This window comes from Oppia nitens, unplaced genomic scaffold (assembly GCF_028296485.1).
Source record: "Oppia nitens isolate AA-2021 unplaced genomic scaffold, nextdenovo-longstitch-racon4-pilon3 scaffold1_pilon_pilon_pilon, whole genome shotgun sequence".
Lineage (NCBI taxonomy): Eukaryota > Metazoa > Arthropoda > Arachnida > Sarcoptiformes > Oppiidae > Oppia > Oppia nitens.
The window spans coordinates 13,163,866-13,177,714 of record NW_026533199.1 but is presented as its reverse complement, the minus strand read 5'-3'; positions in this window follow the sequence as shown (position 1 = coordinate 13,177,714).

Here is a 13,849-nt window from a genome sequence, read left to right as displayed (position 1 = left end):
TTAAAAACATTGGATTCAAACAACAATTATTATAATTTATTAATTTATAGCAATTACCAGATACTAAATTAATTAAAATTAATTAAAATTATTTTTAAATTTTATAATTATCAATATTAATATCCAAACATATTTTTTAAATCTATATATATTTTTATTATGTTTTATATAATTTTATACTTATAATAATAATTACATATATACAACACATAAAGTAAAATATATTAACTTTATTATTTAATTTTTTATTTAATTAAAAACATATATTTAAACAATAATATGAACACATATATGCAAAACTTTGATTAATATTTTTATATAACTTATAATATATTTATATTTATATTATAAATTTTAGTATTTTATTAATTATTTGTTAACATTTTTTTTAAAAATAAATAATATGTTTTCATAATATGCAGCTTTTTAATTATTTTGAATATTACAATAAAATTAAAATTTTAAATAGAGTTTAATTTATAATATAAATTGTAAAAATAAATGAATAATTGATCAATCTAAAATCTATTTAAGGTTTTATATATTAAAATTTAAAATTATTATTTTTTTAAAAAAAAGTTTACAGTTGTTTTTACATATTAACTTATAAAACATTTAGTATATGATATTTTAAATTCATTTCAAAATCTATAATATAATCTAAATGGGGGATGACTGAAAAAAAACCAATTCTTTTTTATATTTTTTAAATTTTTTAATAAAATATAATTTAATATTTTAATTTTAATAATTCAATTAATAAATAAATAAGAAATGGTCATTTTATGCATATTTACTACACTTGACCAATGGTCAGTTTAATTAAACTTTACTTAAAATTATTTATTAAATATTATTTTCATAAATTAAACATTTTTAATATATTTTAATATATATTTGAATCAATAGTGACCATTTGTCAATATTTAATAAATTTTTTATAAATATAAATGTTATATAGTATTTATATTAACTAATTATAATAATATTTTAATTTATAAATCTATATACTAGTTTATAAAATATTAACCAATTGTAGACCATTTGGTCACTTTTGAAAAAAATTTTCGTTTAAAATGATTAATATATAAAATTAATATTAAATAAATAATTTTAAGTAAAATTTTATGAAACTGACCATTGGTCAATATTGGTAAATATGCATAAAATTGACCATTTCTTATTATTTTATTAATTGAAAAATTAAAATTTTAAATTATATTTTAGTAAAAATTTAAAAAATATTAAAAAGAATTGTTTTTTTTTCAGTCACTCCCCATTTGAAACTCAGCAGATTATTATTTTTAGTTATCTTATATTTACTATTAGCTAAAATAATATAAAATATTAATATAAAAAATATATATTTAATTTGTTAATATAGTACAATGTTTTTTCTATAATTAATACTGTATATGCAAAACATTGATTAATATTTTCATATAATTCTATTATTATTATAAATTTTAGTATTTTATTAATTAGTTGTTAACTAAAAATCTGAAAAAAATAATATAAATAAAAATATAACTGTTAAAGCCATTGGAATTTTGACATTGTTTATTCTATGATTAATTGAAAATTATATTACTATTAGAAATTTTAATATAAATATGTCATAATTTTTATATAAGATAATATTATTGCTAGAAAATCGATGAAAAATTCAATAAAACAAAATAATTAACTTAAATGATAATTTAAGTATTGAATCTAAATTTATTATTAATTATTTTTTTAATATAAAGTTAAACTGTAATTTAATTCATATAAAACTAATTCTATAGTAATTATAATTAATATAATAAATTTTTTAGTAGTAAAAGTGTCCAGAATTTTTCTAGATATATATGTTAAAATTGAAATAATTAATAACATTTTTTTTATTGCTTTTACAATTGATTTTTAATATAAATTTAATATAAAATATAAATAAGCTCAATTAACTAAAATTATTATTATTTACAAATGTTAATATTGTTAATTTAAATATCTACTGTATTGAAATTTACTTTATAATAAAAACAGTTAATCAGTAATTATAAATTAATTATAAATAAATATATCTAATATATTTTGTTGCACAATTAAAATCAATATTTACATTAATATAAATTTTTTTTAAAACTGTAACTTATTTTCAATTATTTATTTTGATTAAAAATTTTAATAAAAAAGATTTATTAAATAGGTTAAGAAAGACTCTTTTTTTGTTCAAAAATTTATAATTAAAACTTTTAAAATTATAAATAGATTACTATTGTCAAAAATAATTTATTTATTTAAATAATTATTTAATTTTAACAGTGTTGTTTAAATATTTATTGTATTGAAATTGATGTTCAAGATTTATTAAAAAGTTATTTGTGAAATTTGTTTTTGTTAAATAATTTATTATTAAAAATTTAAATTTAATTTACATATTTTATTTTACTAGTAATTTTTTTTAGCTACTATGCTAATTATGATTTTTTAAAACATTAATAAAATTTATAATTATATTTTCTGTAATAATATTAAACAAATATTTTATTTATATATAAAATTTATTAATTCAAATTTCAATATAGATTACATGATAAATAGTCATTTATGAATTTTTTAATCAATTATAGATAAATAAACTGATAATTAATTATTAAATATAACAATTGAAAATTTTATATCTATATTATATATCTAATTATATCTATATGAAATATAAATTTATTTTGTAAACTTATAAATATTATAAGTGATACCATTTATAACTGTTGTAAAATTACTATTTTTAAAAAAAAAACTGTCAGTTAATCTAAATTAATTATTATTATCAAATATGTTTATATTTTAACTTTATAATTTAGGTAGAAGGTCAATGGGTCTATATTTTTTTTATTATTATTTATTTATTAATAACAAATAATTAAGCTAATTATATAAATTAAATAGTAACTAATAATAATAATTAATAAATAATCTAGATAATTTTTTTAATTTTAATAAACACAAACAAACAAAATTTATTAATTAAAAACAATGCTAAAAACAGTGGTCAAATTTAAGCAATATTTACAGCAAACACAAAATTTACTAGTTTAAAAAACTCTCATTTAATCTTAATTTATTATTATTATCAAATATGTCTATATTTTACTTTTACATATTAGATTTTTGTTTTATTAATTTTATAATTTAATAATAAGTGATATCTTAAAAGTACAGTTTTTTTGTTGTTGAATAATTTATAATAATATATTTAAATTTAAGTTAAATATATTTAATTTGCAATTTTTGTTTACATATCTGTAAATTATATAAGTTTTTATTATAAAGTAATTTGTTTACTGTCATACTTGACTTAAATATACACTAATTTTGTTTTACAATTAAAAAAATCAATAGTTAAATTAACATAAATTATTTTTTTAAAAAAAACTTATTTTGTTCAAAAATTTATAATTAAAACATTTAAACAATTTATACAATTAAAAAACACAAACTATATTGATATAAATAATAATATAAAGTTTAAAGCCATTGTAATTTTGACATTGTTTATTTTATTATTACTTTTTTCATAATGTAAGGAAAGTGGGGTTACCACGGGTATATTTTTACTGTGAACACTCTATGAGTGTTCACTAACCCGTGATGTAAACCCTACTATTGCTTAAGACTAAGCCCTTACTGTGCCTTGTACGTACCAGCATTATCATCTCTATCGGTGTGTGGCTTAAGGAGCGAGCGGATCTCCTATCACTGGTTGTGTACAAAGCTATGTGTTGTTTTGTGTAGTATTTAGTCGACCGACTGTTTTAGTTTATGCTGTTCCTTGCATAAACTATCCGTATAATACTACCGTACGGATATCCAACTGATTGGTACAAAGTCTAGTTTAAGGTCTGTTTTGGTAAACATGTTTTCCTTGATATCTCCATAACCATTTGTCCTACTGATCTCCAACAAGTACCATTGGCATCAGTACATAAAACCCGATTTCCAGTTCTCGATGACCTTGACCTTGTATAGGTGACCTTGACCTTGGAAATGTGACCTTGACCTTGGACGTGTGACCTTGACCTTGGACGTGTGACCTTGACCTTGGACATGTGACCTTGACCTAGGGTCAGTAGGCCAGTTGTAGGCCAGTTGTAGGCCAGTAGTAGACCAGTTGTAGGCCAGTTGTAGGCCAGTTGTAGGCCAGTTGTAGGCCAGTTGTAGGCCAGTTGTAGGCCAGTAGTAGACCAGTTGTAGGCCAGTTGTAGGCCAGTTGTAGGCCAGTAGTAGACCAGTTGTAGGCCAGTAGTAAGCCAGTAGGTCAGTGTGACAGTAGACCAACGTGTCTAGTGCCTTATTACTATATCTGAGTTAACCTATCATAGCCCTTACGTTTGCATATACTATACTTATAAGTACACTTTACCGCTGTTTTGTCATAGTCATATACTAATACTATCCTTATAATAGAATCGTAACTATAGTATACAAAATACATTGTATCTCTATTAACATTATGTCTATAACAATAATTTACTAGTACTGTAAATTAAATAATACAGTCACTATACTTATTTTAATATCTCTATAGTAAAACTATGACTATGTTAATAATAGGCATATACTAAGGCTATGCGTATAACACTACTGCTTTAATACTAATAGTATTACTAACTATTAAATAGGTTACTCAACAATAAGGTTCACTCAACGTCGTCACGTGTCAACACTAATCTCTGGTCGGACCGGTCAGATCCTACCGTGTAGCGGACACAGTACCGGAGTTCCCTTCTATAGAGTATTCGCTTACGTAATAAGAGGACGAATCCCATCGGCGCGGCGTTCGATTGCTATCCTTTATGTTAACTGTATCCTATAGAACTGTTGGGCCTATAGGACCAATGGGCCTGTAGTGAAGCCATATGTGATCCATAATACCATCCATGACGTAATCCATGGTGTACTTCCATGACTCAATCGATAATGTTATCCATGATGTAATCTTTCTTGTGGTCAGCTTTCATCAGTATAACATCGATAGTGTAATCCATGACGCACCAGCAATCCAAGACCACCAGCCGCGACGAGTAAGTAATACACACAAAGTAATATGCAAATACTTTTATTTCATCTTATAAACAGTTATACATTGTAGCACTCCAAGAGAACTCCGAAGAGATCTCCGAAGAGAACTGAGAACTGATCTCAGAAGAGAACCCATTTTGATGTCTGAGAGACACCACTATTTATACTAAAGTGTACGTGAGAAATAATTAGGTCGTATTGAGTCAGCTTTAATCTCTGGGCGTAAACTATTCACTTTTCTGTATAACATTTTAATACATTATTTTAACTGTGAAATACAGAGTAAAAATAAAATAAAACTTTACTAAAATGTAGGAGTTTACTATTCACTGTTTTGTATAACATTTCAAATCATTATTTTAACAGTGAAATACTAAGTAAAAATAATATAAAACTTTACTTAAAAGTAGGTGTTTACTATTCACTTCTCTGTGTAACATTTCAATGCATTTTTAAAAGTGAATTCTAGAATTTAGTATTAAGCAAACCTTGGTTTGCAAATATAATTATTTAAATAAAAATAAAACTAAGCGTTGTGTTAAATTCACTTTAGTAAATTTAAACACAAACAAAAATCACTTTATTTTTATATTGCAATGGCACTGACTGTCTATAACACTTCCGCCCCTTCAAGTCTGCATCTGTCCTCAGATGCGTAATTAATAAAATACGTCTAATTTATAACTATGCCTCATGTACACAATAGTTTACAAATAATTTTTATAAACTTATTATAAAACCACTTTAACTAAAAAAAAATTCATGCATTAAATAAGTAAATTTAGAATATCTAAATTCTAACTCTTATTATAATTAATTTTTATCGATGTCCGTATGATCGTCAACGTTCTTCATTTCTTGATAATATTATTTTTAGTTGATCAACATCATAAACATTATCAACCAATATAATATTCGATTTCATCTATTCATCTTCAGCTTCTTATCGAATATCCATTACATAATAAACTAAAACATCTTCTTGTTAAAACTGTTATTGAATTCTTTAAATTATTCTTCAATCAGTGTATAAAAGTGAACTATGTTGATTAATTACTGGTCTTCGTATCGACATTCATAATAAATCGACACTATATTCGGTATTGGATACCAATTTCTTTAAATTGCGAATTTGTCTTTGCAGTTATCTTTATGTCTTCGATTATAACATATTCACTTTTTTATTTTTCAGAAATTATAACTGTAAAATCTTTATCCAATTATTTTACGAATTTAATAAATTTTCAAATTTCCATTAGAATATTCTTGGATTATTAAACTTCATTTTATTTGCTTTAAATGGTTTAGCCAAATAACAGAAGTCATCTGTAATACGATTTTGAATTAAGCGTTGGCTTCTTGTGCTTGATTCTTGACCCATATCTGCCAAGGGTGTCGTTTGGTTGACCATTATTATTTATTATTATTTCTTTATAACATTTATTAATTAACAACTATGTTAACAATTATCTCTTTGTCTCTATCTTTAAATTTAATTATTAAAAATCTAAATTTAAATTTTACTAATTCCGTTATAGTTTTAACAAATCAAATGATTTAAATTGCGTACGATTATACATTTTAATAGGCCTATAAATGTTCTAATGTACGACTTCTTTAACTTATGATTCCTATAACAAATTCATTTTAATAAATCTTTTTTACTCATCTTATATAACTTAGAATTCTAAATAGTGATCACTTGTTTATTCTCATTATATCTCATTGAATTGCCTCTATCGGCGTTCTATTCATCTTAATGTACTGTAATTTCATTGCAAAGCACGTCGAGTGACATAATTAATTAATTTTCTTATTTATCATCATCATGGTTTCTAAGTCATGTGAAATCTATATCTCATTGAATTGCCTCTATCGGCGATCTATTCTTCTTAATGTTTTGCTATTCCATTTTAAGTCTCGTCGATCGACAAAATTATATTCATAATTGTCATCTTCAAGTTGTCAATGTTAAATTAAATTTAAGTCTCATTGAATTGCCTCTATCGGCGATCTATTCTTCTCAATATTCTGCAATTGCTTAGAAAACACGTCAATCGACACAATTAAATTATTTTCTTAATTGTCATTTTCAGGGTGTTTAAATTTGCCGCCTTATAATGGTATGGGCCTACAAATTGGTTCCATAATTAAGTACAAAGACCAAGGATTGTGTAGAGACACCAATTCTACTCCTTATATGTAACATCGCGATGTCAGCGCTATAACGGAATTTATCATCGTTAAACGCAATCATTATTTTCTTTGAACCAATTCTCTTCCATCCTCCAAATAATAATACCAAAAGCAAGTACACGCGGACTTTATTAAAATACGTCTATTGGTACTAGTCTTCACATCCATATATCGATAAAATTTCGATGTACAGTTTCAAATTTTTTCCGCAAATTTATTTTACTGTTGATTATATGGTGTATGCAAATGGAGGATCTAAGATTTCTTATGAAATCTTCAATGAAGTATCTGACCAACTTTATTTCGATATGGCGCCATATCACGTCAGAACTTCATCAACAAACCATTTTACTTTACTAGGTTTGTACTCTTTCTCAAAATGTCTTCATTTTTATAAATTAGGTCAATCATTAAAATCTTTTATTTTGAAATTCTATTTCGGAGGGACGGCCCAATATCAGCTCCGATTATTTCAAATAATAAGTGGTATCCATCAGCTGCAGCATTTCTTCATTTAACTTATATGACTCAGTTATTTAATAACTTATGATTGACTACACAGTGAGTTCAAAACTTTTTAATTTTCCATGTCATAAAATCCTAATTGAGTTCCGGATTACTCATTGTCATGTTAATCTTTTAGGATTTGTCTTTTAAAATCTCTTAATAATCATGATTATCTTCTTCTATTAAATCTCGTCTGATGAAGCTTCTTTTATTTCTCTTTTAAATCCCATTCATTGTATTTTGAATGTTTTTTCGTGTTTTGATCCCAAAAGAAATGTAATACCTTTCTTTGTTAATGCTGTAAAATGTTTAATTTTTCTTCACGTATCTTAGTATCTAATATGTCAGCAGATATTCATTATGGTTTTCATGTGTGCCAAAATCTGTTAAGTCGTCTGAACCATTTCGATATGCCAGTAACCCCAAGTCACATCAAGTGTTTTAAAATAACGAGCGCCTTAAGGCGGTCTAACACTTTAGTGATTCGTCATCCACAATTTGTCATCTATAGCAATATCGTTGTCTTCTATAATTTAAAATGTCTATCACGTGAAAGTTAAATCTCATTGAATTGCCTCTATCGGCGATCTATTTTTCTCAATGATTTGTAATTGCATTGTAAAACTCGTCGATCGACACAATTAAATTTTTTCTTAATTGTCATCTCGATGGTGTATAAATTTGCCGCTTATTAATCATGTATGGGCCTACCAATTTGTTCCATAAATGGGTATTAAGACCCTACTCCGAAGGATTGTGTAGAGACACCAAATCTACTCCTTGTGTGTAACATCGCGATGTCAGCGCTATAACGGGATTTATCATCGTTAAACGCATTCATTATATTTCTTTGAACCAATTATCTTCCATCCTCCAAATAATAATACCAAAAGCAAATACACGCGGACTTTATTAAAATACGTCTATTGGTACTAGTCTTCACATCCATATATCGATAAAATTGCGATGTACAGTTTCAAATTTTTTTCCGCAAATTTATTTTACTGTTGATTATATGGTGTATGCAAATGGAGGAACTAAGATTTCTTATGAAATCTTCAATGAAGTATCTGACCAACTTTATTTCGTTATGGCGCCATATCACGTCAGAACTTCATCAAAAAACCATTTTACTTTACTAGGTTTGCACTCTTTCTCACTATGTCTTTATTTTCAATAAATTAGGTCAATCATTAAAATCTTTTATTTTGAAATTCTATTTCGGAGGGACGGCCCAATATGTCAGCTCCGATTATTTCAAATAATAAGTGGTATCCATCAGCTGCAGCAGTTCTTCATTTAACTGACATGACTCAGTAATTTAATAACTTGATTGTCTACACAGTGAGTTCAAAACTTTTTAATTTTCCATGTCATAAAATCCTAATTGAGTTCCGGATTGCTCATTGTCATGTTAATCTTTTAGGATTTGTCTTTTAAAATCTCTTAATAATCATGATTATCTTCTTCTATTAAATCTCGTCTGATGAAGCTTTTTTTATTTCACTTTTGAATCCCATTCATTGTATTCTAAATGTTTTTTCGTGTTTTGATCCCCAAAGAAATGTAAAACTTTCTTTGTTAATGCTGTAAAATGTTTAGCTTTTTTCTTTAATGTTAGTTTTTCTTCACGTATCTTAGTATCTAATATGTCAGCAGATATTCATTATGGTTTTCATGTGTGCCAAAATCTGTTAAGTCGTCTGAACCATTTCGATATGCCAGTAACCCCAAGTCACATCACGTGTTTTAAAATAACGAGCGCCTTAAGGCGGTCTAACACTTCAGTGATTCGTCATCCGCAATTTGTCATCTATAGCAATATCGTTGTCTTCTATAATTTATGCTTAATTGTTCTCCACCGTCTTTCTTTGATACCATAATAACCAGGAAAGCATACTGGCTATTCTTAATTTTACGTCCTTTGCCTTCTCTCGAATCATTTTTACAATCACGTCGTATTCATTTTAATGTCAGCGGTAAGGACTGAGTCAAATTGCGAAACCGTAATAATCTTGTGCTTAACAACTAGAATTCTTCAAATGTCTGTGTCGTGCTGTGTGAAAACACATCTATGTTTACATAATGCGAGCGGTAACGTTACGACTGCTGAAGTTTACAGTTAAACCAAGTCGTATACCAACATCAAGTCCAAATAAGAGCAGGTCCAAATTAACTAGTACGTGAAATGTAGTTTGCGTTGATGTACCAGTAGATGGTTTCGTAGCATTCGTGTTTACATTTACTATTCTCATGACAAGTTGTATGGTATCGTTATCGTCAGCCATTATTAAAATAATTACTTATGTTTTAACGTAGTGTGGTTGTTGTTTATATATTAAAATTTAAAATTATTATTTAAAAAAAAGTTTACAGTTGTTTTTACATATTAACTTATAAAACATTTAGTATATAATATTTTAAATTCATTTCAAAATCTATAATATAATTTAAATGGGGATGACTGAAAAAACCAATTCTTTTTTATATTTTTTAAATTTTTTAATAAAATATAATTTAATATTTTAATTTTAATAATTCAATTAATAAATAAATAAGAAATGGTCATTTTATGCATATTTACTACACTTGACCAATAATCAGTTTAATTAAACTTTACTTAAAATTATTTATTAAATATTATTTTCATAAATTAAACATTTTTAATATATTTTAATATATATTTGAATCAATAGTGACCATTTGTCAATATTTAATAAATTTTTTATAAATATAAATGTTATATAGTTTTATATTAACTAATAATAATAATATTTTAATTTATAAATCTATATACTAGTTTATAAAATATTAACCAATTGTTGACCATTGGTCACTTGTGAAAAAAATTTTCGTTTAAAATGATTAATATATAAAATTAATATTAAATAAATAATTTTAAGTAAAATTTTATGAAACTGACCATTGGTCAATATTGGTAAATATGCATAAACTTGACCATTTCTTATTATTTTATTAATTGAAATATTAAAATTTTAAATTATATTTTAGTAAAAAATTTAAAAAATATTAAAAAGAATTGGTTTTTTTCAGTCACTCCCCATTTGAAACTCAGCAGATTATCATTTTTAGTTATCATATATTTACTATTAGCTAAAATAATAGAAAATATTAATATAAAAAATATATATTTAATTTGTTAATATAGTACAATGTTTTTTCTATAATTAATACTGTATATGCAAAACATTGATTAATATTTTCATATAATTCTATTATTATTATAAATTTTAGTATTTTATTAATTAGTTGTTAACTAAAAATCTGAAAAAAATAATATAACTAAAAATATAACTGTTAAAGCCATTGGAATTTTGACATTGTTTATTCTATGATCAATTGAAAAGTATATTATTATTAAAAATTTTAATATAAATATGTCATAATTTTTTTATATAAGATAATATTATTGCTAAAAAATCGGTGAAAAATTCAATAAAACAAAACAATTATCTTAAATGATATTTTAAGTATTGAATCTACGGTAAATTTATTATTAATTATTTAAGAAATGATATAAAGTTAATTTTATTTATGTAAATTTTACAGTTTTAGAAATTATTTTTTAAATATAAAGTTAAACTGTAATTTAATTCATATAAAACTAATTCTATAGTAATTATAATTAATATAATAAATTTTTTAGTTGAAAAAGTGTCCAGAATTTTTCCAGATATATATATGTTAAAATTGAAATAATTAATAACATTTTTTTTATTGCTTTTACAATTGATTTTTAATATAAATTTAATATAAAATATAAATAAGCTCAATTAATTAAAATTATTATTATTTACAAATGTTAATATTGTTAATTTAAATATCTACTGTATTGAAATTTACTTTATAATAAAAACAGTTAATCAGTAATTATAAATTAATTATAAATAAATATATCTAATATATTTTGTTGCAAAATTAAAATCAATATTTACATTAATATAAATTTTTTTTAAACTGTAACTTATTTTCAATTATTTATTTTGATTAAAAATTTTAATAAAAAAGATTTATTCAATAGGTTAAGAAAGACTCTTTTTTTTGTTCAAAAATTTATAATTAAAACTTTTAAAATTATAAATAGATTATTATTGTAAAAAATAATTTATTTATTTAAATAATTATTTAATTTTAACTGTGTTGTTTAAATATTTACTGTATTGAAATTGATGTTCAAGATTTATTAAAAAGTTAATTGTGAGATTTGTTTTTGTTAAATAATTTATTATTAAAAATTTAAATTTAATTTAGATATTTTATTTTACTAGTAATTTTTTTTAGCTACAATGCTAATTATGATTTTTTATAACATTAATAAAATTTATAATTATATTTTAGTAATACTATTAAACAAATATTTTATTTATATATAAAATTTATTAATTCAAATTTCAATATAGATTACATGATAAATAGTCATTTATGAATTTTTTAATCAATTATAGATAAATAAACTGATAATTAATTATTAAATATAACAATTGAAAATTTTATATCTATCTTATATATCTAATTATATCTATATGAAATATAAATTTATTTTGTAAACTTGTAAATATTATAAGTGATACCATTTATAACTGTTGTAAAATTACTATTTTTTCAAAAAAAAACTGTCATTTAATCTAAATTAATAATTATTATCAAATATGTCTATATTTTTACTTCATAATTTAGGTAGAAGGTCAAAGGGTCTATATTTTTTTTTTAAATATTTATTTTATTAATAACAAATGAATTAGATGATTAAGCTAACTATAAAAATTAAATACTAACTAATAATAATAAATAATTAAATATAATAAATAATCTATTGAATAAATAATTTTTTTTTTAATTTTAATAAACAAAAAAAAGTTATTAATTAAAAACAATGCTAAAAACAGTAGTCAAATTTAAGCAATATTTACAGTATATATTACTGCTAAAATCAATCAATAAAACAAAAAAAAATATTTTAAACGATATTTTAAACAATCTAATAACTTATATCTGATTTTATATATTAAATTAAATATTTATTTTTTTAAAAAAAAGTTTACAATTTTTAACATATTATCTTATAATACATTTAGTATATGATATTATAAATAAACTGTAACGTTTATACAATAACTTATTTTGATTAAAAATCTTAATTAAAGATTAATTAAAAAGTAATTGTAGAAATACTTTTATTTTGTTCAAAAATTTTAATTAAAACATTTAAATTTAATGTTATATATGAGTTTTTTTATCTTTATTTTGCATAAAACTATAACTCAATATACACTGATTTGATTTAATTAAAATTAATATATAATTTATTAGTATAAATTTTAAAAAGTAATATAGAATTATAAGCAAATAATTAAAGTTGTTATTATTTATTTTTTTAAAAAAACTGTAACATATTTTCAATTATTTATTTTCATTAAAAAAATTTTGATTAAATATTTACTAATAAGTTAAAAGTGGATTGTCATTTTTTTGTTAAATAATTTACTATTAAAACGTTTAAATTTAAGTTAAATACTTTATTTTACTTGAAATTATTATTTTTTTATTTGCATAACTGTAACTTTTAAATGTAAACTAATTTGATTAATTAAATAAATATAATTTAATAATAAATTAGTATAGAAGCGCAAATAGTTTTAAAAACATTTTAAAATATGTAAATTATATATTAGCAGTTTTTTTTAAAAATTTATTATTTTAATTATATATTTTATTTTTATTCTTATATACTTTTGTTTTTTATATTAACTTAAATCTATTTTTTAGATAGAATTAATTTCTACTAAATAATATCTTTTTTTTAGTTTATTGTAATTTTATTAAAAATATTTATTTTAGCTAATTTAGTAATTTCCATTTATGCATTGTTAATCGATTATTGATAAATGATTTTTTAAACTTATATTTTAAAATTTATATATATATATATATATTAAAAGTTTAGGTTTAGGTTAGAATTGAGTAATTTATTTTATAAACTTAATTTCTATAGTAAATACTAGTAAATAAATTTGTTTCATTAATTTAATCTATCTATATAAAAAAATTTATTGCAATTAAA